The sequence below is a fragment of the Prionailurus bengalensis genome, chromosome B1, assembly GCF_016509475.1.
Source record: "Prionailurus bengalensis isolate Pbe53 chromosome B1, Fcat_Pben_1.1_paternal_pri, whole genome shotgun sequence".
Lineage (NCBI taxonomy): Eukaryota > Metazoa > Chordata > Mammalia > Carnivora > Felidae > Prionailurus > Prionailurus bengalensis.
The window spans coordinates 879,594-904,885 of NC_057344.1; the positions used below are offsets into that span (position 1 = coordinate 879,594).

Consider the following 25,292-nt stretch of genomic DNA (forward strand, 5'->3'; position numbering starts at 1 on the left):
TTTTAAAGTTGAATATCTGAGTTTCAAAGTGGTTTATTTTGTTGGTTGTACTTACTAAGAAAGAACGCCAGGACTGGCAGGCACAGAACGTGTTTGTGGTCAGTCTGCTGTCCGGGCGTTACTGCAGCCAGGCTAGGAACTGGCCAGGTGTTCTGTTCTTAAAGCCTTGAGGGTCTCAATGAGAAAACAGAGTTTGGGTGTCTTGCCGTGGGAGATTGTGTGTTGTGTGATTTCTCACAGATTTGGCGTCTGGAGGTTGTAAATGAGGTGGTTTGTATTACTCTTAGGAAACATGATGGGGGGGCGGGGATATCCTGAAAAGAAACCTTTGGAACTTTATTAATAGTTTTAAAGTTCAGGAACAAACATGAAGATCACATGACGGAGTGTGTTGTCCTATGGGTCTTTGTCTTAATTAGTCTCCCCGGTGGGGTTTCTAATTTAGAGCATTTCAAAAGAAATTGCAGGACCTGAGGACAAGATACAGAATGCTCTGTCTTTCCTCCCAGGGCTAGTTCTGTGAGAATTTGCTCCTTCCTGGGATAAGCTGTGTCCCGTCAGATATGTCTGCCTCCCAGGGTGCTGGTGCTGGGTACGGAATGGAGGCACGCTGCCGTCCCCTTAGGGTTTACAGCTTTAACAAAATGAGCCATAACGGACTCTCTGAGAGCCAGAAGAATTTAACGTGTTGGGATATACTCTAACAGCATATTAACCAGCTAGTATGGTTTTGGAGTCTCATTCTTAAGTGATCAATGAGTTACCGTTTTATATTATGCATTCCAGTGTAAAACACCAAGTATTTGGGGAAAATAGGATCTTTATTTATTTTTTTACTTATGATCATGGACAGACTGTATCACCACCTGTATTATTTTTCAAAAACAGTCCATAGAGTGGTCCCTGTTTTGTTATCACCCATTTGGATATACCCTGGTTGTGACTTAGAGCACACTTACTTACAGGGGAGTTTGTCCGGAATGTGGCTACGTATTTTTTGAGCCTCTTTTTATATTTCAGAACTCTTGGTTAGTAACAAAAATATACGAACAGGTCCCACGTGAAGGAACAAAGATTTTTGCAAACTGTGTCCGTCAACAATAGTGCGTGGCACACAAGTTAAAGAAGGAGTGATTAATTGCACATTAGTTTATGTCTTCCAGGCGAGTCTCTGATTCTGAGCCACATCAAAAAATAATGATAAAATTCGCTAAAGGCTAAGTACCATTCTCTGGGAATCTAACTGGATTTTAAGTGTTGAAATGAGCTTTCTGTATTTTTAGAGCATTTGTTACATAAGAAGTTTCAAGTTAATATGTGAAATTCTGCCAAATTGAGATGTTTTATTTGCTTTCTGTAAGAATCCAAGGAACTAGCCTTTAGAACCCAGAAAGCATCCCCTTCAGTAAGACCTGAATACTGAGAACGTTTGTTAGGGGATTTTCTTTTGAAGATTTTTACATTATAGAAGTCAGTTCTTGAAGACCCAAGGCTATGACATTAGGTGCGGAAAACGAAAGGAATTGTATCGAATGAGAGGAAAGAAAAGTCGGCTGAAATTATAACTCTTTCAAAGTGTCAGCTCATTCAGAGCTGAAAGATGTGTGAATTCTGGTTTTTACCATGTAATGTGATCCAGTATGTCTGAAGCTGCTTAATTATTTAGGAGATGTTGTTTGGAAATTTCTTCAGACTCAGATGGAATGGTTTATTGGCTTTGCATTTTAATGACATACAGGTTCCTTATGAACTTGAATGGGTATTTTTGTAGTGTTAGTAGTTGTATAGAAGCGTTTCCACATTTTTGATTAAAGTCAGTGTTGAAATGGGGAAAGCGTTTCATTTTGGGAAGATGAAAATGTTCTGGACGGTGTTGTTGGCTGTGTGGCACCATGAATGCACCCAGTGCCACTGAGCTCTGCACTTAAAAATGGTTAAGATGGTACATTTTATGTGTGTTTTGCCACAGTTAAAAAATTGGACAGCTCTGGGATGAGCCATGGCTGTCATGTTGTTTGCTTTTTGCTTTTTAGTTATTTTAGAAATTCTGTAGCTGCGTACCCGGAAGAAGATGCACATATTTTCAGGTGTTTGCCATTGTCATGGAGCTGAAATCCTTAACAGAACTGGGTGTGAAAAGCACGAGGAGTAACACCGGATGGTACACTTCGCCCTTCTCTGGGTTAAACAGGAAAGACAGACGTCATCTTCCCTTTGTGTTTCGACTCCTTGGGATAGTTTTGGCCGATGATATGCAGAGCTGAGTGAATTCTCTTGACCAGCTCCGCAAACTGCCTTATTTTCCGTGTTGCTCTCAATAGAGCGTCAGGCAGGCAGCGTGTGTCACGTCGTGATGGGGACGCGCCTGCACAACCAAATGCGCCCCGTAGGCCCTTTCGTGTTTTGGCGCGTCAGCTTTGCTTCTAGCCACTCTCTCTTTTCTTGTTTTGGGGCCCCTGTTCGACCCTTCGTCTGCCTTCGGTGTGCTCCCTCTGTGGAGTGTGTGTGCGGATCCAGCACCCGCGGGGGGACGGGACCGGCTTGGGGAGGAGTGTCCGATGCCCGGCGGACCACTCAGGTGGACGGCTGGCACAGCAGCGGCATCTGGTACTCAGCTCGCTTACCGGCCTCTCCTGGAGTGGCCGCCAAGTGTCGTGGGCCCCTCCGCCTCTCAGCACCGGTATGGGGAGCTGCCTCTGACCCGCACGTGGAACGAGGGCAGGTGTCCTATGGTCTGCTTCCCTTCAGCGTGGAACCCTTGTGTCTGAACCCCAGATGGCTGGTCTTTGGTGGGACCCCTGGACACTGTGCAGTTAAGGTAGTCCAAGGTGGTGCTCAATCCTGTGTGGTTGGAATCTTATTTGAGCAGCGACTTCTTCACAAACATCATTTTATTATGAGTGGCTATTTTCCGCACTAAAGTTAACCCGTCTTTACTTTGTGATAGGCAGTTTCCGCTGTGAGGTTGGCGGACGTCGGCACGTTTGTTCCTTGCGGTACGTGACTCACAGCCCAAGCTGCCCGTTACCTCTCTGACAGTATCTCATGCCTCATCACACGAGGGTACGGTTTACCCATAACCATTGTTGGCTAACACATCGGGGGCAACCTTCCATGAAAGAGATGTGGATTAGGAATCCAGGTTTCCCCAACAGTGAGGATTTGAGCAGCGAGGAGGTTGGGAGACGTTTAGTTCTTGGACAGTTGGGCTTCCTTATCTTGATCAGTGTGGTTGCTTCAGAAGTGCCACGCCACTTGGGGAGTCGTGAGCTTGGCAGATTCTCCTTTGTTCAGGCTACACAGCAGGCAGGGATTGGTATTCCGAGCGCCACTGTCCCGCAGCATTTATCCTGTGTGGTCAGGAGACAGCCCATTCCACTGCTAAGACTAATGAGAACTTTCTGGAATGAATTGGGTTTGCAGTGAAGCAGTGGCTGCACCCGCACCAAGTTTGGTAGTAACACCTACGTCACGAAGCCTCAAGCGAGGGGGCTGCGTCATGCCTCTGTTCGATGGAATGGAAAATGTGAAATAATCTGTATATAAAAATCGGGGTGGAAAGATGTTAAGTATTTCTGTTATTTTGTGGAACCGATTCTTGTGTTTGCAGATACGTACTGTGTCATTCACTGAGGCCATAAGGGTTACTGACTCTGGTTGTTGTTGGGTCCCTGCCAGTGAGATGCTGGTCAGTGTTTGACAGTGAGAGAGGGGCCAGGAGGCCCAGGTGTCTGTGCTGGACGTGCTCCACCCCTCTTGTGGGTGAGTGTGGGTCCGCGAGGACTTCTCAGCTGCTTGCCCTCCCCAGCTGCTACAAGCTAGCTCTGCTGTCCCACCGGTTCCTGCCTTTGTGCCCATGCGTCCTTCCCGAGGTGTCTTATCCAAGGGCCAGGGGTCCATGTGTTCAGTTGTGTATTGGCTAAATAGAATCTTGGATTGAGCTTCATGTTTGTGAGAGGGCATTTAGTTTACCAAACCTACATAGGTTGACAAATATCTTTATCCTGTATACTTGGATGTGGAGTCTAAATGCACTATTGCATAAGGTTTTAGAAGCCTATGGGGCGGTGGACTTAATTACACATTATTGAACTCTTCAGTGAGTAAGGCTATTGGAATATGGACACCCGCTGGGGTCGTTTGCATACTGAGCTCAAATGGCAGAGGGAACATAGTTGTCGAAATGGCCGGAGCCTTTGTGTTTGCTCCATCTAAATCCCCGGTGTCTTCAGAGCCAAGGGTTTAAAAAGCTTAAAATTGTTTTTAATGTTTTATTTTATTTTATTATTTTTTTTTAAATATAATTTCTTGTCAAGGTGGCTAGCATATAGCGTATACAGTGTGCTCTTGGTTTGGGGGTTCCTGTGATTCATTGCTTACACACGACACCCAATGCCGGTCCCGACAAGTGCCCTCCTCAGTGCCCGTCACCCATTTTTCCCTCCCCCTGACTCCCACCCCCATCAATTCTTAGTTTGGTCTCTGTATTTTTTTTTTAACGTTTTTATTTATTTTTGGGACAGAGAGAGACAGAGCATGAACGGGGGAGGGTCAGAGAGAGAGGGAGACACAGAATCCGAAGCAGGCTCCAGGCTCTGAGCTGTCAGCACAGAGCCCGACGCGGGGCTTGAACTCACGGACCGCGAGATCATGACCTGAGCCCAAGTTGGCCGCTTAACCGACTGAACCACACAGGCGCCCCTGGTCTCTGTATTTAAGAGTCTCTTATGGTTTGCCTCCCTCCCTCTCTGTACCTATTTTTTTGTTATTTCGCTTCCCCCAAGGTCTTCTGTTAAGTTTCTCAATGAGAAAGAATGAAATCCTGCCATTTGCAACAACATGGATGGAACTGGAGAGTCTTATGCTGAGTGAAATAAGTCAGTCAGAGAAGGACAGATGTCCTATGTTTTCACTCACATGTGGAATTAGAGAAACGTTTCATTTTTGAGAGAGACAGAGTGTGAGTGGGGGAGGGGCAGAGAGAGAGAGGGAGACACAGAATCGGAAGCAGGCTCCAGGCTCTGAGCTGTCAGCACAGAGCCCTGTGTGGGGCTCGAACCCACGAACTGTGAGATCGTGACCCGAGCTGAACTCGGACACTCAACGAACTGAGCCACCCTGGTGCCCCTTAAAAAGCTTTTATTTTCGCGATGGACACATACAGGAAAATCAGTGAGTGAGTTTGCTGTGTTTGCCACAGACCTGTCTCAAGAGTAAAGGGTTCCCAGTAACTGATGGCAGAAGAAGGCTCACGGTCTGCGAGTGGGAGTGAAACTCTAGTTTGTGATTTTCACACCCAACGGGCATGATTCCCCAAAGCTCTGCATGCAGCCATGTCACCAGTGTTAAACTTAAGCTTTGCGGTAACCGTGGGCGTCGCACCTTGTGTTCCTAAGGTGTCTCGGTTTAAAAGTCTCTCAGATCACAGTAACTTTTGGGGAGCCCTTCCACGTTCTTGGGAAATAGGGAATGTGGCGCCATTTTGCGGGTGGTCCACAGGCACTTGTGACTTCACGTGTTGTCACACAGCTGCTAACTACTTTGCTGGGACGCAGATATCTGTTTTCCCTCTAAGTCAGCACACGACACCACAGTGACCCTGTGTGTAGACTTCCCTACCAAATACGGTTCCAGGCAAGCAGTATGGACCAGGGTGCCAGTGGAGGGAGATGAGCTTGGCCTGTGGAGCTTCAGGATGATGTGGTAAGTGCTCCAGATGGCTTTGTTGCCAAAAAGATGTCCAGTTAAGTGGGAAACTTACCTCCGCAGGATGCTTAACCATTTTCAAAATGTCAGGTGAATGGCATTTGAAGACCAGGTTAAGGGTAAAATGTCACTTCTTTCAAAGACCAAATATTTCATAAGTTTCTCTTACCCAGATACTGAAATTATTTACACAACCTGAGGTGTGCAAATGGGGTGCCTTGCTGTGTGGCTCGCACGGCGGGAATGACAGAGGAGAAGCCAGGAAGAGCCTTCTGTGCTCAGCCTGTGTCTCCACGGCCTGGTGACACCCCAACCTGTGTCTCTGTGGCTGGTGACTCCCTAGTCCCCATCTCCGTGGCCCGGTGACTCCCCAGCCCGCATCTTCACGGTCTGGTGATGCCCCAGCCTGTGTCTCTGTGGCCTGGTGACACCCCAGCCTGTGTCTCTGTGGCTGGTGACTCCTTAGTCCACATCTCCGTGGCCCGGTGACTCCCCAGCCCGCATCTGCACGGTCTGGTGATGCCCCAGCCCACATCTCCATGGCCTGGTGGCACCCCAGCCCACATCTTCAGGGTCCAGTGATACCTTAGACTGTGTCTCTGTGGCCCAGGGACTCCCCAGCCCGTGTCTTGTGGCCTGGTGACCCCCCAGCCTGTGTCTCTGTGGCCCGGTGACGCCCCAGCCTGTGTCTCCGTGGCCTAGTGACACGTTTCCTTCCCTGTCCACCAACTGAAGACAAAAAACAAAAATCCTCATCTGCCAAACAGGGCTTTATTTCATAAACTGAAAATTACTTTATTAGAATCCAAGTCATGCTATTTAATTGCTGACAGAATGAAGGGTTATGGATCAATAGTTTTAAGGCCAGAACTGTTTTTTTTTCCACGTGGCTTATTCCTAACCCTGAGGGCCTGCTTCTAGCCTAGCTGGCATCTTTGCACCAAGCAGAAAAATGTCACCCCTTGGGGAAAGCGAGGTGGAAATGAACGGAAGCAGGGTTCCTGCTCTGCTCACCCCGGGAGCAGGCGCTTCTGTGCAGAGCAGGTGGACGTATTTACTGACTGAGTTTTATGTTTAGTGGCAGTTTAATATGGAGACACCAGCTCTGTGGCTCAGGGTTGAACGTGGTCTGGACGTGTCTCCACCGGGGGCCTCAAGATCCCCCGAAAACTTACTGGGACCGCCCTGTGTGTACTGATCTGGGAGGGCGAGGGGACCTGAAATGACTGCTCACGGGGAATGCTCAGCCCTGTGAGCGGGTTCGTGCCCTGGGCGTGTTGGGAGCATCTTCACGGCTCTGGGCTCGTCTGCCCACTAACCCTGGGACTGCACTTCACGGGAGCACAGAGGGCTCCGGGTGCTGAGCGGTGTGACCTTGCTCATGCCGTGAGCCGTGTGTCCAAAGCCCCGCGGGGAGGAGAGTGGCCCCGACGTCTGCCCCCGCGTCTCGAGAGCCCTGTGTGTGCACTGTGTGACTGTGAGTGCACAGCTGCCCCACGTCCCCGTGTCCACTGAGCAGGCCTGGTGCTTGTTCCTGGAGTGTGAACCGCCCACCTGCTCCCCAGGGGCTCCGGGGCTCCTGACTGAGGACGTGTACGAAGGTACGTGTCGAGCTGCTGTCTGTCCAGCGCCCTGTCTGTGTGTCCATCTACCCGCGGTACGCACCCCCCCCCCCCCCCGCCCCATGTGTCCTGTCCACCTGCACCTCTGCTTTAGCGCGTCCTCCCTGCCCTCTTGTTATTTTGTGTTGCTGCCACCAAAGCAAATGCAAGGCAGGTCATTCGTAAGCGACTTTCAGTTCTTTCCGGTGTGAGACGCACGCATGTGCATTCGTACAGAAAGAAAACTGATCGTTAAATCCAACCTAACCCCTTTCAGCCACCGGAACGGAAGGAGGAGAGGCCTGAAGCCTCCCTCGAGTTGCTGTTGTAAGTGCTGACTTGGTGTGGCACCAAGACAGGTGACCTGGCCCCAGGGTCTTTGCTTCTTGCTGTGGGAATCTGGTTCCGGAAGCCAGGAATTAAGGTCCTGAAGAACTGGATCAAGGTCAGGGTTGATGCTGAGGGGGATGCGAGGGTCTGGACCCTCCCCCCAGGCTCGCCATCCCTGTGAGAACCGGGTGGTGCCCTAGGCCCTCCTCTGGCCTGCAGAGTCCCCTCCGGGTTCGTCTCTTGCCGGGCAGAGGATGGCTGGAGGGTTGCGGGGTTGCCAGCTTTTCCTTCGCCCACCGTTCTTCTGAGTGCATCGTAGTGAGCCGCGTACGCAGGCGTTTTGAGAGTGAGATCCAGAAGAGGTTTTGTCTGTTGCCCCGCCAGGAACACTCAGGTTTGGACGGGCACATTCTTTCCCAGGATGCTGCTGCCCACACGTAGGTCCGAGGAGGGAGCGGGAGGTGGAGGGAGGGTGCCCGGTGCAGGTGCGCCCGCATTCCTGATACGATCATGGCACCCTTTCTCCGCAGGAATATTAGCTCCCCTTGTGTTAGTCATTCGGGGCTTAGTTGAGGGCTTCTTGCCCTTCTGGAGGCTGGGCGTCCACGGGCAAGGCCCCGGCAAGCACTGCCCTCTTGCTGTGCCCTCGCCTGCACAGAGCAGGGACATGATCTTGTACCTCTTTGCTAAGGTCGCTGACCCCAGCGGGGGTCCCCGCCCTCATGACCAAGTCCCCTCCCAAAGACCCCCTCCTGACACTGCGACATTGAGGGGTGGGCTTCAATAGAAGAGTGTCCTGGGGGCACAGACTACTGGTCTGTAGCAATCCTGCTCGGAGCTCCTGCACACTTAACCAAATGTGTTCTTCCCCTCGAAACCGTTAATTCTCATCTTTAAAGTGCCGGAAGGTTGGTGGGGTTATTGGTCTTTGCCAATGGAGGAAACCCGCCAGTGAGAGAAGCTCTCTTGTGGAGCGAGGCCGGCTGACCAACGACCTTTGACCCTCCCCGTGATGAGGAGGGTCTGTTTCCCAACCCCTCAAGTCCAGACTAGCCTTGGCTCTGCGGCTGGCTTTGACCTATAGAACCCGGTGGAAATGATACTGTCCTAATTCTGAGCGTGGCCTCTGGACGTGGCCATTTTTAGAAGCCTGGGGTAGCCTTCCAGAGGGTGAGCGATCACGGGGAGAAAGGCTGTGCCTGCCGGGTGCCTGTGTGAAACCACCTGGGATCTTCCCACTGCTGGGTGGGGCCCGGGCAGGACCCCAGTGCCCTTGCACAGGTACTGGCAAACTAGCAAGCAGCCTTGAGTTTGTGATGCATCGGTTCATGTGGGGCATCAGTAGTGGCCACTGCCGTCCTCAGGAAGAAGGGGCCATCGCCACTCACTGGAGTCCCTTGTGCGCCAAGCACGGTACCCTCCTTGTGAGGACCTGACCTGGAGCCAGTTCCCGTGTCAGGAAAATGTGCTTCCCCAGGAAACCTTATTCCCACCGAAGTCCTTTGTCTTATCTCTGTCGTGGGACATCTCCAAGGTGTGCTCTTTGTGAAGAAACCCTGATCAAAATGAGTCCGTACAGAATGACCGTGTGACTGTCCTGACTTTGGGACCTGTCACTGTTGATTCCTTGTGTGCAGGACGAGTCCTCAGGTCACTTTTGGATCTAAAGCTGCAGGTGATGTGGAGCTGAGATATTTGGTGCTGCCGTTTGGGAGTCACGGGCTTAAAATCCGAGTGAATTTTCTCAAGGTTCCTGGTCTTTCCAGATTTTTACGTCTCCGTCTCTGAGTGGTGCTGGTATTGTGTGTGCCTGTGCGTGAGATGTATGAAGTCAACAATTTTGATTTAGTTTCCTGTTTTAAGATGTGCCTCTGCCATTTGAGTGTGGCTGGTTAGGGTTCCTTGTAATTTAGAGGATTGCTAGTTTTTCATCACCTTAGTGGAAAGTAGGGTTTACAGAGTCGTCTGGTCGTCCGGTGCCGGTGGATGAGCTCGAAGGACAGCCCGCTCTTAGCGCGTGCCAGCGTCCTCGTGGGGGTTGGGTGGGGTGAGGGTTCTTGGAAAGGACGGTGCGCTTGGCTTTGTGGTGGGCACCAGCACCTGGTGGGCCTTCCTGTTCTCTGAAGCAAGTACTTTGGTCATAACACCTGGCGGATAAACTGGCTGTTGCTACAGATTTGTTTTCAGGAAGACCATTGTGTTAACCCACGTGGTTATTTGGTTTAAGTTCTTTCCTTGAAAAGTTTTTTTTTAATGTTTATTTTTGAGAGAGAGAGAGTGAGTGAGTGAGCCGGGCAGGAGCAGAGAGAGGGGGAGACACAGAATCCGAGGCAGGCTCCAGGCTCTGAGCTGTCAGCACAGAGCCCGACGCGGGGCTCGAATCCATGAACCGCGAGACCAGGACCTGAGCCAAAGTCGGATGCTTCACCGACTGAGCCACCCAGGCGCCCCTACACAGTTTTAAAAATGAAGTGGTAAGCACTGCCCAAATAGAAGGTTCTGGCTGATTTTTTTTGTGTGCTCTATGTCTGAGAACCTTTTTTATTATCTGCACCCACAGCCATATATAATAGAAATAGCTTTAGTGTGTATTTTAATATTCTTGTCTTAAAGTGGAATGAACACCTCCGATAAGGACAGTGACTGAGTTTTCCAACAAGGGCTTGCTTATTTAGCAGTGCAATTTCATTGCTAAACAGCTGTTCAGGTGGGACATAAATCATGCTGGGCGACTTGATTTATAGCAGTCATTCTCTCGGGTGTGAGGCGGCTAATGTGTGGGGATATTAGGAACCGGCACACAGATGATGAAAGAAAGGGAAGACAGTGCCTCTTTGGGGAAACGAAGCCAGGGACCTGGGCCGCACACAAGGGCCACGTGCGGTGACCAGAGCTGGCTGCTGGTGCGCCCTGTGCTCTGCAGGAAGCCAGACGTCCTTTACACGTCAGAATGGCTTGGTCCGTGAGTGAGAAATTGGCTCTACGTCACGGTGGCACCCGAGTTTTGGGGCCGGGTCCCATGGCAGCATCGTTCTGGGCTGATGTGCAGAAAGCCTCTCTGCTGGACGAGGGCCAGGATGGATTTGTGATGCCCCCCTGGGGGGTGGGTGGGCTTCCCCTGGGTCAGGAGCACTCCTGACCGATCTGGGTGCCCCTCTCACGCAGGCTACACAGAGGACGGTCGGTAAAAGCAAGTTTTAAATCGAACTTAACGTTTGCTTTTATCAGACGGCTGCTGCCCTGTTACAGGGGAAGTGACAGAGGAGGAAAGCATAACTAATTAAAGGGAAATGTCTTAGAGAGTGGCGTTTAAAATAATTAAACAGTCAGAGACTGCCAAAGGTCTCAAGTTCATTAGCTGCGTGCCCAAGTAGTGTACAAGTTGCACGGCAGGCAGCAACGGCCTGTGGGTGACATCAGGTCCGTTCCAGCAAACGTTCTCTTCTGAAGAGACCGACAGTTAAGTGCCCTACGGTAAGTGAGCGGTGCTGGTGATGCTGCTTCAGTCGGGGGTGCCAGCGCACAAGGGGTTACAGTGCAGACGGGAGGGTGTAAGCACCGGGACGCGGGTTTGGAGAGAGGGGCTCGCACAGTGTTGCTGCACTTTGCAGTGTGTGGTGACACGTGGAGTGTTCGTTGGGGACAGTGTTAGCGATCTGTCCCGAGCTGTCCAGTGGTCGCGTGTGTTCTGAAGCGGGACACTGATTCCGTCCCATCTGCGGGCAGTGCTGTGCTGGCAGTGAGAGCACAAAAACGGGGTCTCCTGTCTGTGGGGGTTCTGTTTTCCCAGGTGGGTCATCACTGCCCACGAGCTGGGGAAGGGGGCCTGCAGAGGGGCCGGGAGCCTGGGTCGGAGCTCGGTGGTGGCGGCCGTCCGGGTGGTTTGAGGAGGGGCTGGCTTGCGGTCACTGTCGGGAGGTGAGCCAGCCTGGACAGGTGTGGATGGGCGGTCATGCGGGTGCGTTTCAGAGACCTCCAGATGTGGTCACTGCCTGTTCCTTCTGAACTGTCTCTAGTGATTTGTGAAATTCTGGCTCTCTAAAGACCTCAGCAGGTGAATTTATACTTGTCTTGACAATGACGGTCACAGAGGAGCGTGATGTAGATGGCCACTTGGAATGCTGTGGATGTACTTACTTGTATTTTATTTATGGGATAAGCTTGCCTCGTCTCTCTGGATGGAGGTGGGTCACACGAGTCGAGGGAAGGACGCTGTACTTTGTGCGGCGCTGGGAAGGCTTTGCGGTGGCCCAGGAGTCAGTTACGGGCAGCATCGCAGATGGGCAGAGAGCTCGGTTAGTATTCCTAGGTTGTAAATGTGGTGCACGGAGCAGTTCTGTGGCCTCTGTCTGAAGCTGTATAAGAGTTCTCCAGAGAAACAGAACCAGCAGGATGTCGATATACACACACATACACGTGAACACACGCATGTGCACATACACGCACACGGACACACTTGTGTACATGTGAGCACATGCTTCCTTACGTGCACACAAACACAGAGATATACACACCCATGTATAGACCCATACGTGCACACACATGTGCTTACATGGATATGCATACACATGTCCACACACATACACATGTGCGCGCACACATGAACCCACATGCACACGCACATGCACACACATGTACAAACATGCAGATACATGCATGCGCCATGCATGTGAACGTTCATACATATGTACACACACACACACAAACATGCACACACATGCATGTAAACACACACACATTGACACATTCACACAGCAGAGGGAGCATGAGTGCTGGGGTACAAGGCATGTGCTTGTGCGGTAACGCAAGCATTCAGGTCTTAGTATCTGCAGGGAGAGCCAGCACGCTGGGGCCCTGGGAGACTGGATGACATCGTACGTCTGAAGGCTGGTGGGCCAGAAAGCCAGGAAGAGCTTATGTTTCAGTTCAAGTCCCAGAGGGAGAGTCGGGGTCCCAGTGTGGAGTTAGGTGCAGTCCCCCTCTCTGTCTTCTGGTCCAGCCCTCAAGTGATTGGATGAGGCCCACCCGCACTGAGGAGAGCAGTCTGTTTTCTCAGGCACCGAGTCAGATGTTACTCTCATCTGTAAGTGCCCTCCCAGACTCACCCAGACCAATGCTTTACCAGCTGTCAGGCCACCCAGTGGCACAGTCACATTGACCCAGAAAATCCACCATCACAGGACACACCTTCAGTGGAAGCCCAGAGCAAGCTCTCCTGGGCCCGCTGGGAGCCCAGACATCTGGGCTGAGGCAGGAGCCAGGGGGGCGGCCCATGGGCAGCACCAGCCCCGGGGCTCGGCGGTGACGCAGGCTCTTGGGGCCGAGAAGGCGTCCGCTCACGGTCTGCCGAGGCCACGCGTTCCACGCCCCCAACACCAGCCAAGTGGTGGAAGCTCCACCTGCCCGGGCACCGTCTGGAGAGGAGACCGGAAGACCCTGGCACCTGTTCAAGTGCTGGGGGCAGACCGAGTTTGCCGTCTTGGACCAAATTCGGGCCTCTTCCTCCTGTACATCTGCAGCTGGGCTCACCGGTAGAACAGGTGAGTGACAGGAAACAGACCTGTCTTCCTCGCTTGCTGACTGCCACGTGTGCACCTGTGAGCCTGTGACTCACAGGTCGTCTGGTCTCTTCGTGGAGCCTGGGAGGCGGGTCTGGTTTCACGCGCACGGCTTGCAACAAACGCACAAGCAATGAAGACTGCGTTTGAGACCAGCCCCTTTCGGTCTGGAGTTTGGGCTCTGTCCACAAAACCAAAAGGAACATACGTGGGATCTGAACTCTGTGCGTTGGGAGGTTGTTTCTTTGGTTCCCTGACGGGTCTCCAGTACCCATGGGCTTGCCTGGCACAGGGCAGTGTCCAGGAGAAATTTACTGAGCACCGAAGGCCCAGCTCAGCTGGTCCTGCTTTGTGTTTGAAAGATGGTGGAGGGTGGTCTTGGGTGAGGTCAGAAGCCTGGCTGCGCGGGGATGGAGGTTGGAGCATGGAGGGGCTCACCTACCTCGGGCTCCCTGCTTCTGCTGGCAGCTTCCTCATGGGGAGCCTTGCCCCGCAGAGACCCTGGAGGTCAGAGAAGCAGGATGCGCCAAGGAAGCAGTCTCCTCCCCTCTGAGGTCACAGCCTTCACCCCATGGAACCACTTGGGCTCGGCTCCGAGGGAGGGACAGGTATTAGTTGTGTCTTTTCTGTTTCTGAGGCTGTGACATCTGGGACCTTGTGTGCTCTGCAGGGCCCGTGCCTCCTGGGGCACCAGTTCCTAGGCCCGCAGACCCAGAGCCCACACCCTGACCCCTTCCTCCACGGGCTCCTGTGTCTGGACCACTGAGTACCTGCCCTGCTCAGCGCAGGCCGTGAGATCAGAGCCGCTGGCCCTTCCCAAGGCTGCCCCCTCCCCAGCCCCGTCTGTTCCTTCCCAGGAAACCACAGTGAAGGCTCTTGCCCATGTTCTCCTCTCCCTCTGCCTGCAGACGGACCCTGTGCTTCTGCATGTGGCCCTTATGCCCCTGTGTCCAGGAATGTGTGGGTATAAACGTCCTCAGGATGGTTCATTTCTGTGTCTGCGTGTGTGTCACACCTGGCTAAAACCAATCCTGGGCGTATTGGACACAAGCGGAATCTGGGCCCCACACTCTCCCAGTGCCAGGTGTGTGGGCTCTGCTTCTCCTCCAAGAGCAGGTGCTGTGGGGGTGGGCGGGCCAGTGGGGCAAGAAGTAGTCCCAGGTGGGCTGGGGGCAGTCAGGCAAGCGGGTGCTGGCTGTGGGGCCAGAGTGGGGCCAGGGCCCTGCCAAGAGCTGAAATTAAGCATGAGGGTCCTGGTATAGGGGGCAGAGCATCAGAAGAGGCCCCCTCCTCCAGGAGGGCCTCAGGCTTGCCCCTCAAGAAACTCTGAAGTCAGATAAGGGAGCATGGGGTGTGCCCCAGGGGGGAGTCCTCTGTGTCCCCGAGGAGTGAGAGCCCTGAGTGCTGGGCTGGGCGAGGGGGAGCAGAGGGATCAGGAGGCCGGCCGGGCTGAGTCCTGGCCCAGAAGTCTGGGCAGGACATTGGGTACCTCAGAACCCACTGGTCACTTGATTGATAGGGACCGAGTGAAAGCCGTCCTGCGGCCCGGACATCCTTGTCATCAGTGGAACAACAGTATCCCTTCTGTGTCCTTCTCAGGCAGTTGTGGGCCCCACCACTGTGAAGAGGAAGGGCAGGCTGCAGCGTGTGGTTGCTGTACCCATGCAGGGTCACGGTCCTGTCGCACACTGGAGCACGGGGTCAGGGTTTGCCGTTCTGAGAAATGCGCGAGAAATGGAGGTGGAGTTGAGGGAAGGAAGACAGTCTGCACAGTTACGGGACTGGAGCACGTGTGTGTCAGGGGGCAGGTTCAGCTGCATCTGTCGTGCGTGTGGATCCACGGGCCCTGGACCTGCGTGGGGTTAGAGACGCCCCACACCCCGTGCAGTCGAAAATCCACGTATAGCTTCTGACTCCCCCAAAACTTAGCTACTAACAGCCTGCGTTTGACCAGAAGCCTCACCAGTAATATAACAGATTTCGTGGGTTTCGTCTATTACGTACCATATTCTCACAGTGAAGGGAGCCAGAGGAAAGAGAATGTCCTGAGGAAAACCCTAAGGGGGGGGGGGGGGAACTGCTGTATTTAGTGAACAGCAGTCTCTGTAAGTGGACCACACCCTCCAGACTGTTGTTCAGAGCCCAGGGCTCAGTGTAACTCAGGGCGTAGCAAGTCAGTGAGAAGGGGTGGCCGTTGGCCGTGGGACCCTCTGTGACTGTGCCCGCCGGTGGGGAGGGCAGGGTGGCCCTGGAGGGGAGGCCCGGGTGCCTGCGGGGCTGTGTGCTGCTGCTCCTGAGTCCTGGCCGTCTCTCCCGGGTCGCCGTTAGGTGCGGTCTAGCGGGCGCGTTGGGGTCTGTGGTTAGGACAGCGCCTTCGCGTCCTGGTGGCCGAGTGAGGGAACTGGTGTTGGGGTCTGTCGGGGAATCCTGGTCATCCACTGGGACCACACCACGTGCGCGGCCCCCAAGCCAGAGGTCGGGTCTGCTTGACCACGTGACACGTCTGGGGCGAGCTCTCGCACTGCTAAGGTCAGGAGGTCGGGGGAACGCGGCAGGGCGTTATGGGGACGGATCTACAGGTCTATGGCGTGGCCTCGACCCCGAGCAGGCGTGGAGTCCTCCTTCGTGGAGGAGGAGCAGAGGGCAGGTGTGTTGGTGCTCAGCAGATGCTCACGGGCCTGACTTGGTGCCGTATGCCTGTGGCCAGGGCATCTGGGCGGCGTGGGACACACTCACATCACAGCGTGACGCTCACCTGGAGCCGGCGAAACCACCTGCGCAGACACGCGGAGGTGTCGGTTGGTGATGAGGCTCAAAGAGCTCCTTGCGCCCCCTTTCGCACCCAGCGCGAGAGTCTCCACGCGTGGGCCTAGGGTTAGATGAGTCGCTCGCCTCAGCGCAGGCCAAACCCGAAGCCACAGGGCGGCAGCCGTGGAAGGGCCTTGAACGGGATCTGTCTCAAAGCCTGGTTTCACTCCTGCGCACACGTGGGGGCGGCGGCCGCGGGTGCCATGTGCCCTCAGCCCGGTCCTCAGACTTGACGCCCTGAGTGGAAACCCGTGAATACCCTTCCGGCATTCGCCCTGACTCACCGCGGCCGTCCGGTGACTCTGAGGCCTGAGTCTACTTACACCCGCAGGGAGACGTCGCCGGGGGCCGCCGCGGTTTCTGCGGCGAGTTGTTTCCACTCTCGAGTGGGTTGCCGTGAAAGGACGCGTCTGTGCCCCACGTGAGTGCGATGCATTGAGCCAGTTAGTTTGGTCTGCCTGGTGTTGTCTTCCCCTGGAAATTAATCTTTCCTTCTGTTGCAATTCTGATTTTCCGCGTCGTGTTCCAAGAAGTGGGTCCGTGTGCCTCTGCAGCATGATTTTCCTGCGTGTTTCCACCTGAGACAGGCCACCGGATGCATCTGCTTGGGGTTGAAGGCCAAAGGTTCTGAGGCACACAGGCCAATCCTGGCGTCTCCTCTCTGTAGCATTTACGGAGGTGGCTGCACAAACTGAAGCCGCACAGCCCCTTCCCTTCCTGAAGGAAATGGAGACAACGGTGCAGCGCGTCCCGTAGATCTTCACGTGGCTCCTGAGCCGGCGCGGCGCTCCGTGGACGCGGCCGGTTGCTGTGGGACCTCGTCTCTGCTTTGGGGAAGTCCCGGTGCTCTGGCGGGTGGCTGGGGAGCACATGCTCCTGTGCCCGCGATGAGCCCTCGTGCTCTGGGCCCGCAGCGGGGACGTGCTGATGCCCGTCAGGAGCCAGGCTGCGAAAGCGTGCCACGCGGGAGGTGGCGGAGGACGCTTTGAAGCGGCGTTTTACGTGAGGAGGAGCTTAGCCAGGTCCGCCAGGACGTTCCGGGTCCTGGAGGAGCCCCGTGGGCTCAGACACTCAGAGCAGTTGTTCACTCGGGGCTCCACTGTCGCACATTCACGTGGGGTGCAGAGGGGGAAGAGATGTCCGGAGCAGGCGTCTGAGTCGGTGTGGATGGCAGCCGTGTGGGGTCGAGAGCGGTAGAGACGTGCACAGCCGTGGCCGTGACGGGGAGGCGTTCGTGGATGAGCAGAACCTGTGAAGACGAGGAGTTCAGACGTGTGTCTGGTGCATGTGATGGAAGGAGGGGGCTTACTCTGCCCGTGGTGGGGGGGGGATGGAAGAGGGACCCTCCTGCCATCCCCGGAAAGGCCGCAGGGTCACAGAGTTCTCCCTGTGGAAGGCCTCCTGGGGAGCGGGCAGGGACAAAAGCACAGAACCGTGTGTGCACGGACAGGAACTGTGTGAGCAGGTGCCCGCCGGCGGTGGGGCGAGGGCCTCGAGCTTCCTGGTCCTGGGGACAAGCCGACTCCGTGTGTGAGGGCTGGAGGGCGGCGTGTGCCCCTGACACCAGGCAGGCGTAGTCCCGTGACGGTTACACCAGCCACCTGGGGTCTGTCGGGACACGGCCCCTCTCCTGCCTCCCAGCTCCGGGAAGAGTCACCGGCACGGGCAGCACGATGCCACCTCGTCACTCTTTGAACTCCCAGTCTGCCCGGAGGTGCCGGGGCTCCTGATGGCTCCCTAAGGAGCTCCACATCCCGCGGCTCCTGAGAACGTTCATCCTGCGGTTAGAACTCGACACCCGGCTCAGCCATCGGCCCACACCCGGGTTCCCTTTGGTGTTCGTGCCGCCTCCCCTCTTCTTCCTGCCGCCAGCTGCACTTGGGACTGAGCGTGGGGCCTGTCCTCACCCTGGCCGTGCAGCCGCCCCAGGTCCCCCAAGCACCACGCTGTGTGCATCCAGGAGAACTGGCCTTGCTTGGCATTGGTTTCCTTTAACGACCTTTATAATCCCGTTATACCGCTCACGTCCACTTTTTAGGCATCTTGGTCGGTGAGGTGTATGTAAAAGCCTAAACGTGGCTTCTCTCCTCCAGCCACGGGCACTTGTTAAGGCTGCGACTCCATTCACCGGAATCCTTGTGGACGGTCTGGTCAGAGAGAAAGATTGAGGAGCTCCGTTTGGTCCCTGTGGGTGGGAAGCAGTTACGGGATTATACACCTTGCACGTATTCTGTGATTTGTCTTTTGTCTGGGAGCCTTCTCTTCCCAGAAATGTCTTCTAGGAAATACTTGAAGGAAAACACACATCCCGAGATCTCTGCGTGAGGCAAGCAGGTTTTCCTGATTTTTCTCTGTCAGCGGACCCACCCACCTGTGGCTTCTCGGTCACTTTTGGGTGAACGGATGAGTTCAGTGCCTGAGCCAGACCGCTGCACGCCGTCTGGGATGGCAGGGGCCTGTGAGGGTCAGCTTGGGATCTCACACTCACGGGAGCGGTGTGCAGACGTGATGTTCCTCTTAGAATTTCTAAGGGGGAAATTTCTCAGGCTGTAGAGGAAAGCTGAGAAATGTTTCCAGGTTAAAACCAGAGATGTGACAGGTGCACGAGACGTGTGGTCTCGGACCGGGGATTTTTCCTGTGATGCACAGGAGGAGGTGAGTGACAAATTTGAGGCCTGCCAGTTTCGTGTCCTGATTTTAACGGCTGTCCTGTGGTGATCACAGAGGTGTCCCTGGTTTTAGGAAACATGCCGGATCACCAAAGGCTGTTCTGTCTGCAACCTAGTCTTAAGTGGTTCAGAAAAAAACATACAGGAAAGATGGATTAAGAACAGGGGCGCCTGGGTGGCTCCGTCGGTTAAGCGGCCGACTTCGGCTCAGGTCATGATCTCGCGGTCCGTGAGTTCGAGCCCCGCGTCGGGCTCTGTGCTGACGGCTCAGAGCCTGGAGCCTGTTTCGGTTCTGTGTCTCCCTCTCTCTCTGCCCCTCCCCCGTTCAGGCTCTGTCTCTCTCTGTCTCAAAAATAAATAAACGTTTAAAAAAAAAAAAAAAGAACAGCAGACGTAATAAAACGTAATGTGTGGGCAATCTGGGGACCCTCTGTTTGCAGCTTTTCTGTATGTCGGAAATCATTGCAAAACTAAAAGTTAAAAAGTAAGAGGATGAAGACAATGAGGGTAACTGCTAGGGTGGAAGAAATGCCATCAGTGTTCGTCACCCCCCCGGCCTTGTTTTCTGATCCTTCTGCCTGACCCGGGACCGTTTCGGGCAAAGGTGCAGGACACTGGGACTGTCACGGCGAGGGCGTTTTCCCCTCTCATGGAGGATGTGGGGAGGAATTGGTATTTTCACTGCATCGTTCTGTGTCGGCCTCTGAGGGCGTCCACAAGACTGTCTCCACTTAATTCTTGCAGGAGCCGCTTGGTGGGGGTGCGTCCCTTTGCTCTGCAAAGCGTTGGCTCGCGGGTGGTTCGTACGTACCTCGCTGCACACGAAGACTGGTTGGGCTGTGATCCAGGGGTGGGTCTGTTGGTGCCACACTTCTCCCTGCGCCCCTGGCCTCTGAACTGACACTCACACGGTCCCCATATGCCGTCTCAGTCCTGGGTGGTTGGCGCCTAGCGGAGCACAGGGGAGCCGCACTGGCATGTGCCCACTTCCTTCCCCTCCCCCTCCTCCCTTCCTCTCCTGCTTTGAGCCCTGGCTTCTGCACAGGTGCCCGTGTTTCCCAGGGAAGGGCTGACGGGCCCAGGGGCAACCCAGAAGCAAACTTGCTGGGTGGGCATGGTCTTACTTCCCGAGGACCACAGCTGGGGAGGGAGGCGTGCCCACCCCCGTGTGTTCCCAGAGTCACTGGGCTGCAGGTGCAGGGGTTGGAGGTCATTGGAGGTCGTTACAGAAGACTTGTCGAACTTGTCTGCATGTGGTGGAGGCATCAGTGCAGAGTCTGCTGGTGCCTGGGGACGGGCAGAGAGGACGCCCAGTCAGCTTTTCCACCAACTTTCCCACAGAATAAAGTCCCGGCAGGAGGGGCTCCCCCCGGCTGTGTCTGGGAGGACTCTTGTCAGTGCTCCCGCCAGCTCGGGCCATTTAAGTGTTCACGTGATGCCAGCCCATCAATACTGCCCTTTCTAAATGTCTGAACTCATTTTTAAATTTCCTGCGGCCCCCGAGCACCAGTCAGGCTTCCTAGACCATGGTGCAGCCCCTGGCGTGCTGACATTCTCCCCGAATATCCCTGAACATCAGTCACTCACGGCAGTTGGTGCAGCCCTTTGTGCTGTTCTCTCGAGACCCCCTAGGCATGTTCTTCAAGCCTTTAATGACCTCAGGGTGATGCTCCTGTTTGTTTTGGTTTTGCAAAACATGTTAATCCTTACAACGGTTCTCTGGTTTATGGAGCAGCGACTCACAGGGAGGCAAGGAAGTACTTAAGCTGCTTTCCTCCCCGCTGTGCCCCTGTGCCTAGCAGGGCGCGCAGGGCACGTCACTGGCCGGTGGACAGTCCGTACCTTGCCTCTAGGTGACGGTACGGTCGTGTGCTTTGTCTTTATTACTGATTCAGAAACATGCGCTTCTGTAACCAAAGCCTTATTAAGGTCAAAACAGAAGTGATGTTTTAAGTCTTTAATTATTTTCATTATTCAGAAATCTGGTCTAGTTGTTAATTTGTTTTCTTCAAAAAACTGTCTTCTCCATGGCTACCTAAGGAAAGCTGCTTTGAAGAGACGCTCACTAATAAGGTTTTCCTGAAGGTCATAAATGTCACACCGCCGAGAGCACCAGGTGTGTGGATTCCCCGTAGGACCCTGTGGTCGTGCGGGGGACAGAGCCCAGGAGGCAGGGGCCCTGGGGAGCGTTTCTCTGCATTTCCTCCCAGAGATTATTGTGAAATTGACTCATTAGACTCAGTTTATTCTACGAGAAAATGCAAAGCCCAATGTAGTTCGGACCATGTTGAGATGCAGACCCGCCAGGGTGAGATTTGTATGTTCTTGCGGGGAGCTCAGTTCGTGTTTATGAGTTTAGGCCGGGTTTTAATTACGTGTCTTGTGCTGTCCCAGGGTCTGGGGAAGCAGACGCAGACAGGGCAGCTTCTGTCCTCCAGGGACGCAGGGCCCATTGGGGAGACGGAACAGAAGCAGTTCCCTCAAGCACAGGGCACGGGGGGTGGCTGTGGCAGGGCAGAGGACCCTGGAATTACTCGTGTTTGGAGCACTCACAGACCTTCTCCCAGGGGGTCCAGCAGGTGTTGAGGACTGAGGACGGCAGACGTTCTCTGGAGGGAAGCGAGCTGTGGAGGGAGGGAGGTTGGGGTTGTGTGGTCGGGCAGGGTCGGTGGGCCGGGACGGGGTCCAGGAGGGCCCTTAGTGCTGCGAGAGGAAGCCTCCACCTCCTCGGCACGCTGCAGGGAAGGAGCTTGTGTGGCCATTCTGGTCAGAAGCTGTAAGCCGGCCGTGAGGCCACCCCAGAGCCGTGGCCAGGGGTCTGTCCCACTCTTCCTCCGTTTGGCCTCAGGCCCATGGGGTTCTCAGAGGAGGAGGCCCCCACGGGCACCCAGGGTGAATGAGCACGGGACACAGCAGAGGCCACGGAGCGGATTTGGAAGATGTGAGCAAACATGTGGCGGGAGCTCAATGAGGAACAAGGCACAGAGGCGGTGACATTTGTCCTGCCCACCTGCACCCATTGTGCCCAGAAACCCCCCAAGTGCCTCTCTGAAGGAGCCACAGAGCCCCGGCCTCGGGGCTGCGGAGACCCCTCCCAGACCCTGCTGCTGAGTAGCGTGCGTGGCCAACACAGGGGTCCCGGGTGGTGGCGACAGCGGAGATCGTGCCGGGCCGCTGACACACACGCTGATTCACCGGTAGCACACGCTGGCCAGGCCCTGCAACCACCAGCGAAGCAATCTTGGTCTTCATCCTGAAGATTAAGAGTGCCTCTGGCTGGTATTAGAGCAGCAGCATGCTTGGAATTTAAACGAAGGCCACGAGAGCCGTGGAAAGGCTCTGGGCCTGGGGCTAAAGATGGGGCTTCCTGTTTGAGTTTCACCGCTCACTTTATAACTCTTCTGACATTTACTTAAATTCTCGGATTGTCCATCTCACCTTTAAAATTGGTACAACAGCACAGCAGCAGCAGCGAAAGTGGTTGAGTGACGTGAACAGGGAGTGCAGATAAGACGCTTCCTGTGCCATAGGTGTGCCTCACGGTGGTTCGGTGGGTCTGGGGATCCAGGACCGGGATGGAACACAGCGGCTCAGACCCGGGCCCTAGCCAGGTTTGCTCTAGGTGAGCAGCTCACTGATGACCCTGAGGTGCCCCGCGGGCTCTGTTACTCCCTCATCTATGGGGTGTATGCAGTACGTTCACACACGTGAACCCTGCGTGCATACACCGTGCAGTGGAGGTGTGTGTGCGCAGTGCACACGGGTATGACCTGTGCAGTCCGGGCACATAGATGCACTCTGCACACGTGCACGCAGGGAATTACGTGTGTGTACGTGTGCCGTGTGGGACAAGCATGCGTGAGCGCTGTGCACACGTATGCGCTGAGTGGGATATGCACACGTATGCACTTATATACGATACATAGGTGCCGTCTGCGTGTAAATCCATCATGTAGTACAAGTACCTATGGGGGTCATGCACACGTGTGTGCACTTGCATACGGTACATATATCCGCTACGTGGTATATAAGCACCGTGAGGGGTGTAGTGCGAATACACACCGGGCGCGTATATGCGTGTGGCAGCACATCGTGTTTGTCAGTAGATCCCTAATAATGGTAGAAACAAGTTTTCACACCATCAGATAATATCAGCATCAATTCTCCAGTCAAATGGATATTTGCCGGGATAACACCGTTTAGGAAGAGAACCATGAGCTTTTGATGAAACGGGGCGCATGCTTGTTTGAAAAATAATTTTCAGAAGATCACTGTGGAGTGGCTCCCATTTTCCACAGGAGTTGGTGATGCTCTAATGGAGAAAAAAATACTAATGAAAAAAGTTAAGTCTCTGGCTGTGCCTTTTTTTTAAAAAATTTTTTTTTAACATTTATTTATTTTTGAGACAGAGACAGAGCACGAACGGGGGAGGGGCAGAGAGAGAGGGAGACACAGAATCCGAAGCAGGCTCCAGGCTCCGAGCTGGCAGCACAGAGCCCGACGCGGGGCTCGAACTCACGGACCGCGAGATCGTGACCTGAGCTGAAGTCGGACGCTCAACCGACTCAGCCACCCAGGCGCCCCTGGCTGTGCCTTTTAAGAAACGACTTTGGAATCAAACCTGGGTTCAGATCCTACTTTTGGCCGTGAGAACTGGTCAGTGTTGTGGCGCTTATTTTTTCGGTTAAATACACAGGAGTGCTAACAGCGACTACATTTATTTAGGCTTCCCGCATGTCGGGTGCTGTTCAACCAGCCGTGTGTGCATAAGTACGTTTAACCCTTAGTGTTCCTAGGAGAGAGCCCTCATCTCCCCCCGCCGTGTAGACAGGAAGTGTGCGGGGCACGGAGACACTGTGGGAGCATCAGGCACCCTGCCAGGTGGTGGGCAGGAGGGCGGGACCCACGTGCACAGAGCCTAGGTGCACACCTCGTGTGAGCTACGTGTAACTTTTAGCCAGCTAGTGGTCATGCCAGAGGGGTGCAGGGTGAGACCCAACTCTGATAATACGCTTTACCTATCCTCGTGTACCCAAAAACGTCATTTCTGAATGTGTGTTGGGGTCTTCAGGTGGACCCCCAGGCTTGACCAGGCACTGGGATTCCCAGGGCTTGACGCAAGTCGTGCTCATGGCAGTGATTTATCACAGCAAAGGACACAGGGCATAATCAGCGAAGCCCGAGGAAGCCAGGCTTCCCCAGCTGTCCCCGGGGTCACAAAGGCTGCACGTGACTGCAGCCACACAGTGGAGCATCCACCAGGGAGCCTGGGAGCCAGCATTTCCTGCCCTCTGCTCACATGTGCCCCAATCCCTGAGTCCCAGCAGGAAGGCACACTCTCACCATGCAGTTGATGCCTGGGGTCAGGGTAGCAGCCCTGCATGGTCTCCCCCAGACCCCACCCTGTCCGGTCCTCACCTGTAAGCTTGGTGCTTGGATTCCGAGGCTGCCTGAGGTCGGCTCCCGTGTTCCTTGACCGTGGCACGTGAGTTCACGAGTATAGGCAACATCAGAGGTGGTGTTTGTGGAAGGTGGGCTGGACGTGTGTGTTGTATGTGGGCAGTGCTGCTGGTGCATTGGGCATGCCTGGTGAACCCAGGGCACCAGGGAGCGGCTTGGAAAGGACTTCCTTGCTCCCCGTGTGTCTCCAGGTGCCGGGCTTGGACTTCTCCCCATTATCACAGGATCAGCGCGGCCCGTTTCGTAATCTTGACTCTGCGCATTTTGTGTGTCCTTTATTATTCTCGTGCAGACCTTCTGTGAGGGTGAGTCGGGAGCAAGAGGGGACAGATGCATGTTGACACAGTGTGTCTTACACAACGTAGCCAGAAAGGACATCCCCTTCAGGAGTTGGTCAGGGCAACTTCCTGATCTTTTATGGAAGTCTAAAATAGCTTTGCACACTCTGACCCCTCTTGTTACGCTGATTGAGTAAGCATCCTAGGAAAGACCCCTGCCTTTTAATCATTTGGCTGCCCGGGTGGGGTTGCACCAGTGGGAGGCAAGGGAGGGAGATTCAGACCCAACACAGGTCCCAGGGACTTGGGGACCACGTGTCAGGAGTGCGCAGAAGGCCCCAGTCAGGTTTTGCAGGAATCACACTTAGGGGTCGCAGCCGGTCTCCGTGTGGTAAATGTGGAGCAGGCCGGACGCCCCCCGGAGAGCAAGCCCTTTCCTATGGGCAGGGAGGGGACACTGGCCGTGTACCCAGCCTCCGGGTTTTCAGGCCCCTGCAGACTCCGTCTTCCACCCGCTGTCCCTGAGTCTGAGTCCTGTGTATAAGCAGTGATTTTGCTGGGTGTTAGCCCAATACTGTGAGTTCTGAGAATGAAACAGCTCACAGCAGACCCTCAGGTTTTAGCTTAGTGTGAGGTCTTAAAACCAGAATCTGTGACTCCAGGATTTACTTCAAACAAACAAACAAAAAAAGTGGCTTTTCTCCGGAAGCCACAAAGCTGAGGTGGCCGGGTGGCTGTGTCCCAGGCCGGAGTGGCAATAGCCCTTTCCCAGGCCCTTTTGTCTTGCCCAGCTTAGGATCTCAATCACCACCGAGGAGTATGCACATCAGGCTCTAAGGGAGACCTCTGACTTAAGAGAGCTTGTTAGCAAGCTAAAAACCA

At 54.5% G+C, this 25,292-nt stretch overlaps 1 protein-coding gene across 4 annotated transcripts in view; it reads left to right on the top strand.

The window, feature by feature from the left end:
• DLGAP2 (DLG associated protein 2) overlaps positions 1–25,292 on the top strand; it is a 791,263-nt gene that overhangs the window by 184,430 nt on the left and 581,541 nt on the right. The window lies entirely within an intron of this gene.